The sequence below is a fragment of the Dipodomys merriami genome, unplaced genomic scaffold (assembly GCF_024711535.1).
Source record: "Dipodomys merriami isolate MVZ:Mamm:240054 unplaced genomic scaffold, mDipMer1.0.p SCAF_690, whole genome shotgun sequence".
NCBI lineage: Eukaryota > Metazoa > Chordata > Mammalia > Rodentia > Heteromyidae > Dipodomys > Dipodomys merriami.
The window spans coordinates 184,186-201,339 of NW_027206280.1; the positions used below are offsets into that span (position 1 = coordinate 184,186).

The 17,154-nt window shown below is 50.4% G+C and overlaps 1 protein-coding gene across 7 annotated transcripts in view; it reads left to right on the top strand.

The window, feature by feature from the left end:
• Positions 1 to 17,154, top strand: part of LOC138816317 (inositol 1,4,5-trisphosphate-gated calcium channel ITPR1-like) — a 275,135-nt gene that overhangs the window by 178,031 nt on the left and 79,950 nt on the right. The window lies entirely within an intron of this gene.

Sequence of the window (17,154 nt, forward strand, 5' to 3'; positions counted from 1 at the left end):
CAGCCCTCATGGTTAGCATCCAGAAGCAGGATTCAGTGCTTCATACCTAAGAAATGACACCTGCTTTCCCATCCAGTTTTGTGTGATACTAGGGAACGTATCCTTGGGCTTCTGTTCGTGTGTGTGTGTGTGTGTGTGTGTGTGTGTGTGTGTGTGTGTGTGTGTGTGTGTGTGTGTGTGTGTGTGTGTGTGTGTGTGTGTGTGTGTGTGTGTGTGTGTGTGTGCGCGTGCGCGCGCGCGCGTGCATGTCCAAATTAGCCATTTCTGAAATTTGCTCTGACTTAGGAATATAATTCCTTCTAGTAATGGTGACTGGAGTAATAAACCATAGTTTATCCATATAGTGGAATACTACAAGGCAGTGAAAAATGGGTAAACTATCAATAAATGCAGTAACTTGGATGTGTATCAAAAGCAATATACTGAGTGAAGTCAGTCACAAATAGTGACATATACTTCATGATTTTATGGATACAATACTTGAAAGAGACAAAAGACTTAATATTCACCAGGACTAGGAGTGAGGGAAGAATTTGGTTATGACACAGTAGTATGAGTGATTAAACCATTGTGTATTTTGCTTCATATAGAGGCATGAAGAGTCACACAACTCAATACCAAATGAGTCAATTTTACTCTCTCTTACTATATGTGTGTATACACATATACATATATAGGTGTATATATACATATATATATATAGTATAAGTGTGCACATGTGAATGTGCCCATCCTGAGGCTCAAGCTTGGGGCCTGGGTACTAACTCTGAACTTCCTTTGCTCAAGGCCAGTATTCTACCACTTAAATACAGTTCCACTTCCAGCTTTTTTTTTTTTCGTGGTAGGTTAGTGGCGATAAGAGTCTCATGGACTTTTCTCCCCAGGCTGACTTTGAACTATGATCCTCAGACTTCAGCTTCCTGAGTAGTTAGGATGACAGGCATGAGCCACCAGCATCTGGCTCCTATATGGTAATTTTCGAAATAAACAAAGTAGAAAACACAGGAGGTGATGGTGACAGCTGGCATTGATCAATGGCTGTGTGTGTTGGCCATTGGCTTCTCATACCTCATCTCATTTAATCTCACCCCTCCCCACCCCAGGTGGAGATGTCAGAATTAGTCCTTTGGCAGATGGAGAAAGTAAAACATTAAATAGCACCGGTGAGGTTTGAGCTGAGCATCTTGGTGTACCCCAAACTCCTCCCTGCCCTGATTTGCTCCTTCTGCAGAGTGGTCTGAGAGAGTGGCGGCCGACCTGGCAGGGGTGGGTTAGCGATGAGCTCCCATCCGCAGCGCTCAGGAGAGCAGCTTAGTTTGATTTTGCTTGGTGGCTTTCCACTCAAGGAGCCCCTTCCCTCCAGGCCTCTCATGAGCGCTCCCCGTTGTCCCAGGAGGTGTGCTAGGCATGCTCTACCCCTGTTGCAGGGAGGAAAAGGCTATGTGTAACAGCTACAGAAGTAGACAGACCGCTGTGAAACACAGCGAGACCCTACCACTCTGGGGCTCTCTGCAAAGCTCAGGGCATTGCTTCCCAGCCTGCGGGCGAGGCTGGGTCTGCTGTCTTCAAGGGCTTAGCTGGACTGGTGTGGCTAAGATGGCCACTTTTTTGGAGAGCCGTGGCCATGCTGGTCCTCGGGCAGAAGCTCAGCAGGTGCTCCAGCGGAGAGTGCTCTGGATGCTCCCCGTGGTTGGGGCTTCCTTAGAGCATGATGGTTGCGTTCTGAGAATAGCGGCCCAAGAAACCGAAGCAGAAGCTGCGTGTTCTTTCAAAGCCCAGACTCGGGATTGTGACGCTGTCACCTGTTTGCCACACGGCCAGTCCCGTTTGAAAGGGAGGTGTGAGTTCTTGCCTTCCCTCGTGGGGAGGGCGTGTGGAGGAGAGGACAGTGGGAATGGCTGGGGTTTGCCTCGGGAGCTGGCTCCCCATGGTCACAGACCCACGGTGGGCCATGGCGCGCGTGAGCTGCACGCTGCGCAGAAAAGAGCGCCGCCGTGGTCTGGTCAGCCCAGGGCTTCCGCGTTCCTTGAGGTTCCATCTCTCCTTGGCACACGTGTTGACACACAGCCGCCCCCTGTTCGGTGGTGTGTGGAAATTCGGTCCTGTCTTACAGACCAGGTCGCCGGGGATGGCAGCTCTCCAGAAATCTGAAATGTCCTTACCCAGAACCTGCCAGATTCAATTCGTGGGAAACCAAACATGAGAAGAGAGCAGCGCTTCCCAGGCTCCCAGCGCGGGGAGGGCGCGCTGGGCTCTGCTGTAGCCCCGTCCCCCGCGCCTAACTCACCCGAAGCCAAACTCAGGTCACTCCCCAGTCCTACATAGTGGGCTTCTGGGGAGCGTGCCCCCAAGACTTCTAGAATGTTCTGCCCCTGCCCTAACTTCTTCACCGATGGTGCTATCCAAGAATGGCTCTTACCTCCACCCTCCGCCATGTTGCCGGTGCCCCCACCCCCACCCCAGGAGCTGGGGTTTCATGGGGAGCCGTCTGACCGCGTCACACCCACCCGTGAGTTCTGTGCAGATGGATGACACGTTGTCTTGAAGAGTGCTTCCTGCTTCTTTGTCCCCCCCCCGTGCCACCCCCTTTCTGCCAACCCTCAGAGCTGGGGGGGGGGAGGGAAATTTCCTCTCAGCTTGGTGTTTTGTAGCGAGTGGGAGCCTATAAAATAAGCATTTGCTTATGAATTAATTTTTGGCAGACACAGAGCTCAGCAAATCTCACAGCACTTTATATCCGTCCTTCCAGCCCTTGCCAATTCCTGTGTTCCTTCCTCCTAAGACGCTCCCGCCAGCACCCGGGGAAGTTCCCCCCACTTCTTCCTCTTCCCCCACCAGGATGACGGCGCGGCCCTTACCTGCGCTGTGAAGGAGGGGAGTCTGTCTTTGGATATACATTGCTTTTGTTTTGTTTTGTTTTTTAAAGAAAATACAGCTGTTTTAGGCTCTACGTGCCAATGTGATGCAGAGGCCTTCACAGCCTTTTATTTTGATGAAGCTGTGGCGCTCTTGGCTTCAGTTGCAGCGGCACAGAGACTGTGATGCTCCGAATGGCTGTCCGCAGCGCTTCCCTGCCAAGGGCTAGTCTGCAGACACACCCAGAAAGACTTTTCCTTCCTGCACGTACGCAGCTCAAGATGGAAAAATTCGAGAGGAACTTCGTCCAGAAACTAGCCCCGAACGTTCAGCTGAGAGAGGGATCCCCAGTTCCTGGGGCCTCCCCACTCCCCCACGACTCTCCTCCTTCAGAACTGAGTGGCCTACACATTGGCCACCTGAAGAACTGAGCCCCAGGAACCAGTCTCGGCTCTACCGTCTCAGTCACCGCAGAGCAGTGTGGGAGGAAGACGTGGCTTTGGCTGCCTCTGGCCCCCAGCTACTAAGAGAGACGGGGGTGGAAAGGGCAATGCGCCCCAGCCTCGGCAGGCCAGCTTGCGAGGGGCTCGGCGTCGGTGTGACAGGGCGGTCACCCTGAGGAGGAGGAAAAGATGGGTGTGCGAGCGAGTTACGTAAATGGGTGTTGTTTTTGGCAGGCAAGTCAGAAATGAGTCACTTGTGAGTGGTGTTTTCTAACCTCAGCTTTTATCCATGTGGGAAAAGAGCTAGCCAACCCGAGTCAGGGACAGCTCTCCCCCGGCCCCCACATTCAGGGAGCTCTGGAGTGGTTGACATTAAAGAAAGCTGGGGACAGCTAGCCCTCGCCAGCAAGCCGACTTCCCTGGAGACTCTGCTGGTCCGCTGAAAGCCAGGAGGGGTGCGAACGGGGACGTGGCCCCATCTTGGCCAGTGGGTGATCTTGCCTTTGAAACGCTCACATGGAAAATGAGGGTTAGGGCTGGGAAGGTGGCTCAGTGGTAGAGCGCTTGCCTTGCATGCTCGAGGCCCTGGGTTCGATTCCTCAGCACCACATAAGCAAAAAGAAAAAAGCCAGAAGTGGCGCTGTGGCTCAAGTGGTAGAGCGCTAGCCTTGAGCTGAAGAGCTGAGGGACAGCGCCCAGGCCCAGAGTTCAGGCCCCATGACCAGACCCCCCAAAAAAAAAAAAGAAAAGAAAAGAAAATGAGGGTTAGCAAAACCCAGTCCCTTCCTGAGGAGCTAAGGGGATTATACAAAGAGCAGGGCCGTGGAGCCCGTGGCCTGCCGGGGCCATGCTGCCCAACGGCTGCTCTCGGGGCAGCCTTTGTGGAGTGGAGGAGGCCCGGGTTTGAACCTTGCCTCTGGGCACCTGGTGGCTCACCTGGAGAGCGGGCTATGGCAGGTGCTGCCTCCCAGGGCTCGTGGGATGGGTCGAAGGTCTCAAGATGGAGCAAGGGAGGAGGACTTCTTTTTATTGATTCGTAAAATTTTGGCTGTCTAAAGGCACGCTTCATTTTACTAAGGTGGTTTGCTGCCAAAAATTCTACTCTGCTCGGTGGGTTTTTGTTTTGTTTTCTTGGATGTGGTTTTTTCCCAGATTTCTGTTGTCTCACTCCGTTTGCTTCTGCCCCTCTTGGTACGGCGTGTACTTAAATTGAGTTTAAAGACCCAGGAGGTTAGGAGAGGGGGGTGCCTGTGGTGAGGGATTTGCACCACAGTCATGCCGGAGAAGCGGATGGCAGGAGGGCAGCCCAGCCCCTTCCCGGTTCCCCAGGCTCATTGGCCCAGCCATCCTCCACTAAGGATGCCTTTGCTACTCTCTGACCCCAGCAAACGAGCAGGGGCCTTCACAGCGATTGCTGTCATTTCAGGTCTGCAGATAGAAACTCAAAATTCAAATGTGAGTGGCCCCCACGCGTGGGGTACCTTAGACTGGATCAGACTCTCCCATGAAGGACAACTTGCACAGCTCTGTTCCAGTTGTCTCTAGTTTGGCTTTCCACGTGACGGTGAACACTAAGCAATGCACTGACCCACAAGCGCTTACTTTGGCAGTTCAGAGCAAGATGGTGCTGTAAAAATGATCAGGCTCATTCTGTCACACCTCCCTTCCAGCTGGGATGTCACCATCCTGGTCCCTTTATGCTACACCTGAAGAGACATTGTTCATCCAGGCTGGTGCTTTCTGGAGAAATTAAAGGGCCAGTGTTACTGTATTTTCTTTGTGGCAAAGTCAGCAATAGGAGCAGAAGTGGATAGTCACATAGGTCAGCTCACCTGACCCCCCCCATAAGGGGATCGCAGTTGTTGAGAAGAAGGGAAGAGGGGAAGATCTTCAGAAGCAGAATTCTATTTCCTTCCTTCCTAAGAAAGTGGTAGGCAGCAGTTGGCTTTTGAGAGGCAATTTATTCTGAAGGCATCTTCAGGTTTTCTACCATCTTCAAAAACATTTAAATAAGGAACAAAAAACAAAGTCACAGAAGACTTGAAAAAAAAAACTGTTGTATGTTGAGCCGTCATTTCCTTGTATCCTATTGAACCCTCAACAAATCTAGATTTTTTTCCTTCTTGCTTTCTCTTTCTTCCAGTCTAGAGAGAGCATAGGCCCTTCCTAATTCTTCCCTCTAGGATTTCTGAAGATGAAGACACCTTTTGCAAACAGCCAGGCTGACACTGGATTTTCTTCCTCTATTGGCAAATTATGGCCCCAGGGCCATTCTGTGCCGCCACCATGTCCATATCAATCTTTATGGAGCACAGCCCCTCCATCCTTTACAACTGTCCGTGGCTGCTTTCACAGCCAGGGGGAAGTTGAGTGGTTGCCGTAGACTGTCCAACCCTCCGTGCCTGCCCTGTTTACCATTTCATCTCTCAGAAAATTGTTTACCAGTCCCTGGGTTTGCTTAATCTGTATTGCTAGATATTAAACTGATTAATTAAGGGAAAGAATCGTGGCCGTACCCCTTAGTTCTCTATGTCCTCCCCCACCCCCCATGGCCATTATACTTTAAGGTAAGCAGTCACCAGATAACCAATATCTTAAGTCCCAAGGTATCTGGGGCACTTAGTTAATACGTGAGAATTCAGGGAAAGAGAAATCACATCTTTCTCTTTTTTTGGGGGGGTGAGGTGTGGAGTCAAGACAAAGTGGGGTTCATTGTTAGGAAAGAGTTTTCTTCCTTAAAGGTGACCTCCCCATCCCCTTCATCCTGCCCCCCTTCCCGTCACGTACCACTTTTGAACCCCGATGTGGAAGGCAGGGTAGGCATTCATCCTGGGGGAATTCTGTATGTGGCTCCACAGCCCAGATACCTGGGATTCCAGACTTGTGATCCCAGCGTCCCCTCTGACCAGCCTCCCCAGCGGCATCACATTTTAGGGTTAGTCATTTCCTCATGGCCTCTCGCTGTGCTATTCCTGGGCCTCCCAGAAAGGTCTGCCTAGTGGAGAACACGAGGACCCCTCGAGGCACATGCAGTTTACCTTGAAAAGGTCTGAAATGTTGGAGCCTTGTCTCCAGCCTGCTTGTCTCCATACTTCCTGCATGACCTCACTCATTCCCAAAGGCTTCAGCTAGCGTTCATGCCAACAACTCCCAAAGGTGTCGCTGCAGGCCCGACCTCTGTGCTGACTTCTAGATCTGGATTTCTGTTCCGATTCTTTGCAGGCGTCTCCCCTGTTGACGCGAAGTTAACAGTCAAGTCAGGCTACCACCATCCACTCTGTGTCCCTTTACATACGCCATACCCTGGCTGGTGGTTCACCACCCCCGCCAGCCCTTCAGTCACCGTCGACCTTCTCGCTTGCTGTTCACCAGAAAGTGATTCTGGGCTCATTTTGCCTCCCAGTGGATTACAGGTCAGCATTGAGTTACAGTTTACAGTCAGCCAGAGAGTTGGCACTGTGAAATAAATAAGGTGGCCCGGTGGCCCAGCAGGGATGCATACAGCAGCAGGCACCGTCTTCAGAGCGCATCCTCCTGATAACCCTGCCAGATGCACAGAGCTGCCCAAGTCCTGAGACCACGGAAGTGAAGTCTTGACTACTTCATTCTCTGTCTTCACAGCCTCTCCAAATCCATCACCTCCCTGGTGAAATCCTTGGATACCGAGAAAGGTCAGCCATCACTTGGGTTTCCATATTCACTCCCCAAACCTCATCCCGCGTTCTACCTGCACCCTGGCTGGCCCCCGGCGAGGACAAGCAGTTAGAGCCCTCCCCTCTGTCCCAGGGAGGATTTATTGCTGGCTTTCGTTTGGCCTGACAGACACCCCGAACCCTGATCGAAATGTCTCCTGGCCTGTAAACTTCCTCTTGCTCCCTTACTTCCAGTCATAGCACAGCAATGCCTGCACCTCAGCTGGGGCAGATTGTAAGACTCGAGGGACAGAGGCCAAGTCTGTTTTTCTGCTTTCACCACTCACTACCTTAGACGAGTTTCCACATCTGTTGCATAGAAGGTGTTCAGAATAATTGCAGTGAGTCAACATGCTTGGTCCTGCCCCTAGGTCATTCTGGGAACTCAGAGAGACAGTATGTGGAAAGGGCTCCATTTGGAAGGGTCTCTGGCACACCTTCATTGCTTGGGAGTGGCGGCGCTGCCGGCTTTTCAGTTGTAGATCTTCCCTGTCTCACTCACCCAGGCGTGTAATTCCTTCCTGGATCACATTTCCACCAGACTCACCAGTAGTAGACTGTGGTGGGTATTCCATTCATGTTGCTTAAGTGGCCATTGAATGACTTTAATCCTTCTTGCCTTTCCTAAAGGTGAACATCAGGATGTATTCATAGTTACCACCACTTGAACAGGGTAGCTTCTTTTGTTGTTGTTGTTGTTGTTGTTGTTGTTTTGTGGATGTTTTGAGAGAAGATCTTGTTATAGAACCAAGGTTGTCCTTGAACTCACTTATCTTCCTACCTCAGCTTCCTAAGGGCTGGCTTCACAGATTGTGTGTCATGCATCCATGTGTCCATCTGGGAGATCTTAGTGTCAGAGAAATACCCTGTGAAGCCGGAGATGTTGCCTGAGCTTATTTCCTCTTTATCGTCGTAGTAATAACTATGGGTGGGAATAAGGCCAGAGGCCACTGCAGCACCCTGTCTGGCCACGCTCATCTCCTCTTCTTGGTGATTCTGTGTGGCAGATGCTGCTGTGACCCCATTTTGCCGATAAGGAAATGAACTCCGAGTGGCTGATTCTCAGAGGTGACTGGTGGTTGTGTCAGGGTTGTTTCCTGGCAGATCCTGAGATTTGGCCCGTGTGAAGTGCCACCTCCCCATCTGAGAAGCCTCCCCCATTTCCCCAGCACTGACGTGACCCGCAGCCCATTCAGGAAACCTTGCCTCCGCTTGCCAGGCAAAGTGGCACCTGTGGCTCCACGCTGGTGGTGGGCCCAGTGCCCTCCCCCCACCCCCTACCCCCGCCCCCAGTTCATCAGGAAGCAGCTTGGGTGGTCGGTGTTTTTGCTTTGTCTATAAACTTGGAATGAACGGCAGAGGAGGAAGCCGCCAAAGACTTTTCCTCTTAGACCAGACACTTCTTCCTTTCCAGATACAAATTATAGGTACCATACATGCTGCTTGCCCTCCGGCCAGCTCCGGCCCTCCAGTCTGTGAGAGCTCACGACAAGAAGGCTTTCTGTATGCCATGCCCTTCGTGGAGCTGAAGGCAGCTCAGTTAATTAGGGCTCTTGTGAAAACTGAAGATTATATTATCAACAACTCTTGTTTTTTACTCGTATCGAAAGAAGCATATGTTCGTGGTATAACATGAAGCTTATTCGATCTCAGCTTTTGCCTGTGTTGGAAGGAAGCTTAGCAGTACCACATTCCCCATCTCTGCGACAGTGCTGGCTAGGGAGATTCATGTTTTGGAGAAGGGAAAGAGAGACTTCATACCTTTTCCAAGTGCCCACAGTTATGCATGGCGCCATTTTGTCCTTGGTTGGGGCCACATGGGATGGCCTCAATGACAGATGAGGGAACTGAATCCCAAGAGTCCTAGGTCTTACCCATAGTCACCTAGTTGACAGAGGTGGACTTTGAGTCTGCCTCCCTCTTGACTCTCCACCACACTAGACAACCTTTCAGTTGTGTGGGTCCAAGATGAGCCTGTTGAAGTGCTATGTTCACTTTGGTGTGAGAAGAGTGTGTTTATCCATGGGGTGTGGGAGAAGGCTGTGGTTCCTGCTGGGTTTCCACTGAACGTCTGGGTAGACTTAGGAGCTCATATAATGGAAGCATATTCAGTTTTATTGTCATTGGTGCTTTGTACTGGTACTCAGACTTGAGCGAACTCAAGAGTCTTATACTCTTGATTGACTTCATTTCATTCGAAGATTGGTACTCTAACCACTTGAGCCACACCTCCCCTTCCAGCTTTTTACTGGTTAATTGGAAATAAGAGTCTCACAGACTTGCCTGTCTGGGTTGGCTTTGAACCACGATCCTTGGATCTCAACCTCAGGAGTAGTTAGGATTACAGGCGTGAGCCACCAGTGCCCTAGACATGTCCGGTTTTATAATAACATATGAGCTGTTCTTTACTTGTCTGCTGATATTGTTCTATGGCTAGTTTTTTTGTTTGTTTTTGTTGGTTGTGTGTGTGTGTGTGAGAGAGAGAGAGAGAGAGAGAGAGAGAGAGAGAGAGGAACCAGTCCTGGCCAGAAGAAAGGCTTTTGCCTGGTTATTGCTTTTCTTGGGGAGAGGCAAAGCTGGAGTGGGCTGCGGATGACTGTTGCAAATCCCTCTACGATTCCTAATTCGTGGATCCATGTGTGAGCTGTGTACGCCCGTCTTCTATTTACAAGAGGAAGTATCCCGTTTAATTTTATTTTCACACCAAAAGCCCAAGTGTTAAGAGAACATGGTGTTTTAACACTCCCTCCGTGATCAGCTGCAGAGCGGAGGTTGCATATTGTCACATACAGTTTTCGGAGTACATTTCTTCCCTCGTTACCTGGCAACATTGCTGTATGAGCACACTCACACAAGATGCAGCGGGGCCTGCCAGAGCTGCGCACTCCTTACTATAGAAGGGAGAGAGAGATGTTCCTCTGGGTGGACTGAGAACTAGGGAAGGCTTGAGGCTTGTGGACCGAGTAGAGAGAGGAGCCCACATGACTCACGTGACTGGACCTCAGACCAGCCACAGGCAGGAATGTCACCTCTCGTCCTTTCTCAGCCATAACTGCCTTAAACTCTTTCTTGGTCCCTCACATGTCAGGTAACCACGAGCACTTGTTGCTAATTTTTCTTTTTAACCATCTTAAACTAAAAACAACATGACAACAAACTCTGGTTCTGGCTATTAAGTGAGTCCTATAGACACTTAATACGGTGACAGCAAATCTCTGATGCATGGAGGTGTTTTGAATTGCTCACCTCTGATCCCCCAGCCCCTGCCAAATTTAGGCATTGTCATGTTTTTGACCACTTAGTTCTGATAAGAAATGGAGCCCGGAGTTAGAATAACAGCACGCCCTCTCTGGCCGAGGTCGAGCTTACCCGCTGAGTTGATTACAGCCCTGAAGGATGTACAACACATCTTGCCTGGTAGCACGCACTGGCAGTGGTAGAGGATCTGAGCGCTTAAGAGGGGGCCACCGTATACTCTGGGCTCATCACAGCATCCCTTCCCTACTTGACTAAGGGCTGTGCCTGATATTTGAATACGTTTGCATTTAAAATCCTTGCCTTACAAGATTTAAGAGTCTTCCCAATTCCAACCACACATTCGAAGCCTCACAGAAAGCTTCCTGAGAACCAAGAGCATTCAGTTCTCTAGCACCTGTAAGGTTGTCTTGAATGATGTTTACTGGGGAAAGTTTCCATGGCAACAGATTTTTTTTTTTTAGACAGTTTTGGTGGCATCAACAGGTTAGACAAGGATGTGGGAGGCCTGGAGCCAGGCAGCACATGGGATTAAGTACAGCTGCTTTGAAACCACTGTCTGGGGCAAATGGTGGACAAACTCTGGAGGGTTGAGCTGGGCTTCGGGCCCTAGTGCCGGATTCATTTATAGCTCCATGTAAGAAGGGGGCCTTTTCAGTCCACTGATTCTTACTGCTGGGCTTTGTCCAGGACGAAAAAAGGCAACTGAATATGCCTGCAGGGTGTTCAGAACCCATCCATTAGCTTTATAGATCTAAATCTAGAGTTCCAACTCCTGGAGGAAAATCCAAGATACCGATTCCATGTGGCTTTGCTGTGGGGTGTGAAGTTTACTACTTAATATGCATCAGGAAATGTGCCAAGAGGAAGCCGAAGGATTCCTTACCTTTATCTGGTAATGCCTAAAGAGTTGCCCCTGACCCATCCATGCTTCTCTTAGCTTGGAAATGTGCATCCTGCAGTTTAAAGTTTAAAATAATTCCTAACTGGATTAGCGTCTCAGCCAGCAGGCCGAGGCAAACTCTAAAGAAAAACCAGGTCATACTGCATGTTTTTGGTGAGCACAGGAATCAACAAAGAGATGTTATATAACTTCTATTTATATCCTCCTTGCTCACTATCTGCAGGCAGACAAGAGTCGCTGAGCAGGGATTTAATGAGCTTTCTGGGTTTGCTCACCTTCCTGAGCTGGTTGGAGCCAGCTTGTTCTCAAATGCGTCAGTAAAGAATCTGGCTGTGGGTGGGCGGTCAGGGTAGGTGGACTGAGTTGTTGCTATGGTGTTTTTTTAATTCCCCTGTCTCTCAAAAGATCTCACTCCCCCTTTTCCTGACTCCTTCCTCCCCTTCCCCCTTTTCTTTTTTTTCTTTCTTTTTTTTTTAATCCGTAAGTTTCCTTGTTTCTCACACCTACTCATAATTTTCTTGCAGCCGTCTCCGGAAACAACAGAATACTTGTCCTCCCCCTCCTAGGAACCCTTCCCCCCCACCCCCACTCCCACCCCCACTGTATAGCCCCAGGATATCAAGAGTTTTCCTAGAATTGGTTTCACCAACCCTCCCTTAGTTGAACTGTGGGCCTGGGTGATGTCCCCAGCCTTTGTGCTCAAAGGCAAGCACTCTACCACTTGAGCCACAGCTCTACTCTGGCTTTTTGTAATTATTGGAAATAATTACATGGACTTTCCTGCCTGGGCTGGCTTTGAGCCTCAATCCTTAGATCTCAGCCTCCTGAGTAGCTGGGATTACTGGTGTGAGCCACTGGCACACGGCTTTCCATGATTTTTTGGTTTTTAACCACCCTTTCCTTTGGAGAGCTTATCTTTGATAGAAACGTAGTCTTGTGTGCTGGATTGCTCCAGGTCCAGGTGGATTCCATTGCCTCCTGGACAGTCCCTGTGCTCTGGAGAACAGAAAGGTCATTGTCGGAGCTCTACTCTCAGTGCAGTGGGAGCTCCTGTGTCCCCTCCAACATTATAAAACAGAACCACAGGAAAACAAGAGAATGGTTTTCCATAGTAATAGTTCCTAGAGTTTGGGTAACTCTGGTTACCTAAAGGTTGCGTGTTGACCATTGCTTTACCTACATTTAACAAAATAATATAAAATAAAATTTTTAAAAAACCATCTAGCAGAGGGAGGGGATGGTAGGGGGAAAACAATGGAGGGGGTAACAATGTTCAAGAGGAAGTGTACTCATTACCTCACTCATATAACTGTAACCCTCTGTATAGTATCTTTACAAAAAACAAACAAACAAACAAACAAAAAACCATCTAGCAGCTGGAGGCTCGTGCCTGTCAACCTAGCTACTCAGGTTCAAAGCCAGCCAGGGCAGGAAAGTCCATGAGACGCTTATCTCCAATTAACCACCAAAAAAGCTGGAAGTGGATCAGTGGCTCAAGCAGTAGAGCACTAGCCTTGAGCAAAGAAGCTCAGGCACAGTGTCAAGGCCCTGAGTTCAAGCCCCAGGACTGGCACAATAAAATAAAATAATAAAAAAAAACAAAAAGGAGTGGGTTTGGGGGTTTGGAGATAAAAGCTCAGCGGCCCAGCTTGTGATTAGTGTGTGCAATGCCCAGGTTTGGTCCCTAGCATCATCATGTGTGTGTATTACACATGTGTAGCATGCACACACGCATGCACACGCATACAGGGGCTACCCCATCAGTTCTCAGTAGGGCAGCTGACACTTGGCTTCCGGACATGCCACCTGCACCCAGGCTGCTTGTGCTAACCACCACATTCCCTAAAAGTAGGGGCTTTTTAACAACTACGAGCCAGGAAGTTAGAATGGAAAACGCTTAGAAAAAATAATAATAAGTAATTCCATGAGGACAGGCTTTAAATATTTAAAGAAAAAAATTAAAAGGCAAACCCACCCTACCTTGCTTAAGAGTTGTGCAATCCTTAACAGCAGTAGCCTGTTTGAATAAGCCAAAGCAAGCCTGACTTCCCTGAGTAACTTCTGCTACAGACATCTGCATAAAATATCCCCGGATTCCACACCACGTAGGTAATTTCTTTTCCCTCTGAGTAACTAAAGGGACTTTCCTTTTGGAAATCATCCAGCAGTTAACTCTCTCCCTCTCCCTCTCCCTCTCCCTCTCTCTCTTTCTCTCCCCCCTCTCTCCTTTTTCTCTCTCCCTCTTCCTCTCTCCCTCTCTCTCTCTCTCTCTCTCTCTCTCTCTCTTTCTCTCTCTCTCTCTCACATGCTAGCACCAGAACCCAGGGCTTTGGGCATACACAATAAGTGAGCAAACCCTCTACCACAGAACGGCATCCCCCAGCCCTGAGACTTTTCATACTAGGAATACCCAACAGTTCGATTCCTGCTGTGGGGACCATCAGAGCCACTCCACAAGCAAACCTGGAACCTCCATTTCTGAGACCATCTTCGTTCTTCATAGCTGGTTCGGGTTCTGTCCAGATGCTCTATAAAGAAACCATACACACTTCTGTTTCCATGTGTCCTCTTAAGTTCCTTTTGGAAAATGTCAGTGGCTCTTGATATTTTTCTTTAACCTATTTCCTATGCCTGGATTTTAAACAAATTCATCAGTGTGGTCCTGGCACTGAAGTCTCTGGGCCTATCAGCCATATGGATCTGCACCCCACTGTTTGACTTTGGATTTAAGACTTAAAAAATGCACAGTTGCTCAGGGAGGATGTGTTTCTGTTGCCCTTACCACATGGTGTTTGAGAACACAAGCCTACAGACGCTTCAGCCCAACCCCAGAGCTTGTAGCTGTGAAGCCTGGGGGTGGGGGGACGGTTGAGGGGCAGAGGCAGGCAAACTGGTGTCTTTCTAGCTCCTGAGTTAATGATGCAGGTAGCTGTGTTGGGGGACTTAGAGGAGTTAACAGTTAACCAAGTGGATTAAGGATTCCCCAGCCAGAACGAGCCCAGTCCAAAGTTACGAGCAAAAACCCGAGACGTCCCTGCCACGGGGCCAGCGCCTCATCCACCTCCATTCAGCTGGTCCTGGGCGGGCTGCGGTTTTCTTTTTCCCCCTGTGAGCTGTCACAGACAGAGATCGTCTGGTCACTGAGTTAAACTTTAGCTGCTGGAGAGGCGAGGCTTCAGCTCTTTGGAATCGAACCTCCTTCAGGAGACGGCTCGCTGGTTACTGCAGCAGATACTGAGTGCCGTTGGAGGTGGTGCTGATGGATCGGGGCTGGGGCCAGCGTCCCTCAAGCTTGCAGCCCGGTGGGGAGAGATGGGACCAGGAGAGTGGGGCAGGCTCCCCCGAGGCCTGTCGAGCCACGCGCACGCGCACCAGCTCGCTCTCGCCCTCCTCATTTCCATATTATTTTCTTTTGTGACACAGCAGCCTGCAGAATAGGTTTTTCTAGGGAGGTGCCTTTAAACTGAGAGCTGGCAGGTGAGAAGAGCCAAGGATCCTGTGGACAGACAGGCTGCTGTGAGCCTGCTGGGTTGGAGGTGGCAGGGACCCCAGTAGAGGACAACTGTGGAATGAATAACTGCTCTGCCTCGGTGCCAGGCCTGTCCTCAGGTGGGAGGCCGCCGCCGGCCCCTAGCCAGCGCTTCCAAAGGGCACTGAGCTGGCTGGGGCCAGCGATCTGCTTAGACACACTCGGCGGCTGCCCGAGCCACAGCGTAGTGAGCGGCCGCACAAGATGAGCGCGGTGTAATGTCACCCTGCCCTCTGCCATCGGCGTGGCCTCTGGGGATGCTTCTGAGACCCCAGGGACGACCTGCTGGGCCAGCACGCGGCAGAGGGGGCCTGCGGGGCCGGCAGGGGTGGGAAGTCACAGGCAGACCCTGGCTCTGGCCGAGCGTGAGTGGAGTTGGACACGAGGCCTGGGGTGACTGCAGGTCCTCCATCACACAGGCGCTCCCTAGGCCGAGGCCTGCCTGTTGTGAGCCAGTGGCCTTGCCCTGGGCAGACCTTCAGGTTTGCATGGTCAAGGGGGCTAGTCACAGCTGGGTATGTTGAGAGCAGGGAAGGGGTGTGGCTGGTACTGAACACCTGCCAGGTGGACGTCCTGTCACCCTCCTTCCCCCCCCCCCCGCACTGCAGATGAGGAAACCCAAGCCAAACGTTCATCAACGACCTGAGCCGCCCCCCGCCCCCTTCGTGGCTCAGCCTCACTGAGGATCTAGGATGTAGAGCTCTTGCTCATCCCCGTGACGGTGCACCAACAGAAAATGCGTGGGCCGAGGATTATTCTTGGCCTTGGCATAGATCTCAAGTCAAATTCCTGGGAACGGTGGAGTTTTGGGCCGGAAATGTTGGTGGTGTGTTGTTAGATTGTTGCTAAGTACACTGGCTGGACATGCAACCCAAGAGCTCCTCCCCAGGATCGGCCGCTCCGACCACCCCACACCTAGCAGTACCAGAAGGAGTAGCCAGCCAGGTCCTCAGCATGAGAACTCTACCTTAGGAGCTGAATGGTAGATGCCCTTTTTTCCTCCTGTCCTCTATCCCTCTCTCTCTCCTCAGGGGTTAACTTCCTGGGAGCTGAGATTACAGGTCTGCTCTACCACACCCATTATTTCTTGGTGGTGGTTCTCCCAGCATCTCTGGTTGCTTTTCTCCAGCACAGGTCCCACAGCCAGGCTGCGGTCAGGCCTGATCAGACGTGAGCGGTTCACTCAGACTGCCAGGAGAACACCCTGAAAGGCTGGCACACTGGCTCCTGCCGCCCCAGGGATACAATTCAGATTATTGTTCATTTTCTTCTCTGGTTGAAAAGATGCCCACAGATGGAGATGCTGAAATGTTGTGAATAACAAAAGCCCTTCCCGAGATCTAATCTGGAGTTGCAGTGCTTTTAGAAAAAGTAAGGCTGGTGTTCACTCAGAAACCCACCAAAACTCCTCACACTGATGGAAGATGACCAAGGAGGCCCTCCACTCTTCCACTTAGTGCACTGTTTTGGATCGCGTCTGTCTAGTTTTATTTTTTTATGGGCTACATCTGTTCTTCAGTCCATTGGCCATTTTCCCCCCATCTCTGGCGACTTTGGCTTTACGCTTCCATGTCTCTGTCCAAAAGAGACAGACAGTCCTGCCAGTGCATCCCTGCAAGAGAGACTGGACTCTGGCATCTGTAGGACCTTCATAGTTGAACCCAGAGAAAATTTGGAGTCCCCTTAACTGCTCATTCCTGACTGTAAGGCCCAGCATTTTCCAGAGCAGTAGCTCAGCTCTCTCGCTCTCTCTCTCTGGAGTCTGACCATTATATATTACTAGATACAGTGCTTGCTTCTCTGTCTAATCAGGTACTGTTCAATACTTTCTTTTTTAAAACTTTTTTTTTTTTTGAGACAGGTTCTTGCTTTATAGCTTCTTGCTTCCTGCCAGGATTACAGGAGTGTGCTACCATGCCCAACCCAAGATCTATCTTTAGGAAGTACAGCTCAGCATTGGCTGAGATGTCACTGATGAATTTGGGTGAAATGGCTCCCATAGAGATGTACACGGGAGGGCTGGGAAGATGGCTCAGTGGTAGAACACTTGCCTTGCGTGCCTGAGGCCCTGGGTTCGATTCCTCAGCACCACATAAGCAAAAAAAAGAAAAAAGCCGGAAGTGGTACTGTGGCTCAAGTGGTAGAGTGCTAGCCTTGAGCTGAAGAGCTGAGGGACAGCGCCCAGGCCCAGAGTTCAGGCCCCACGACCTGACCAAAAAAAAAAAAAAGAGAGAGATGTACATGGGAGGAGCGAGGCCGTTTCTCAGCAAGTGACAGCTCCAATGGGCACTGGCAGACACCTTGTTTCTTCCCCTCCAGGGAAACATGTTTCTTATAGAACAAGTTGGACTTTGCCGCTTGCTCAAATGTGAATTAATTCACCTTGAGAATCAGAATGAAGGTCCTCTGCTTTGGCCTTAGAGGCCTCTGTCCTAATTAGTCTAAGTGAAGGGCTCTTGAGCTCCACCGCTTCTC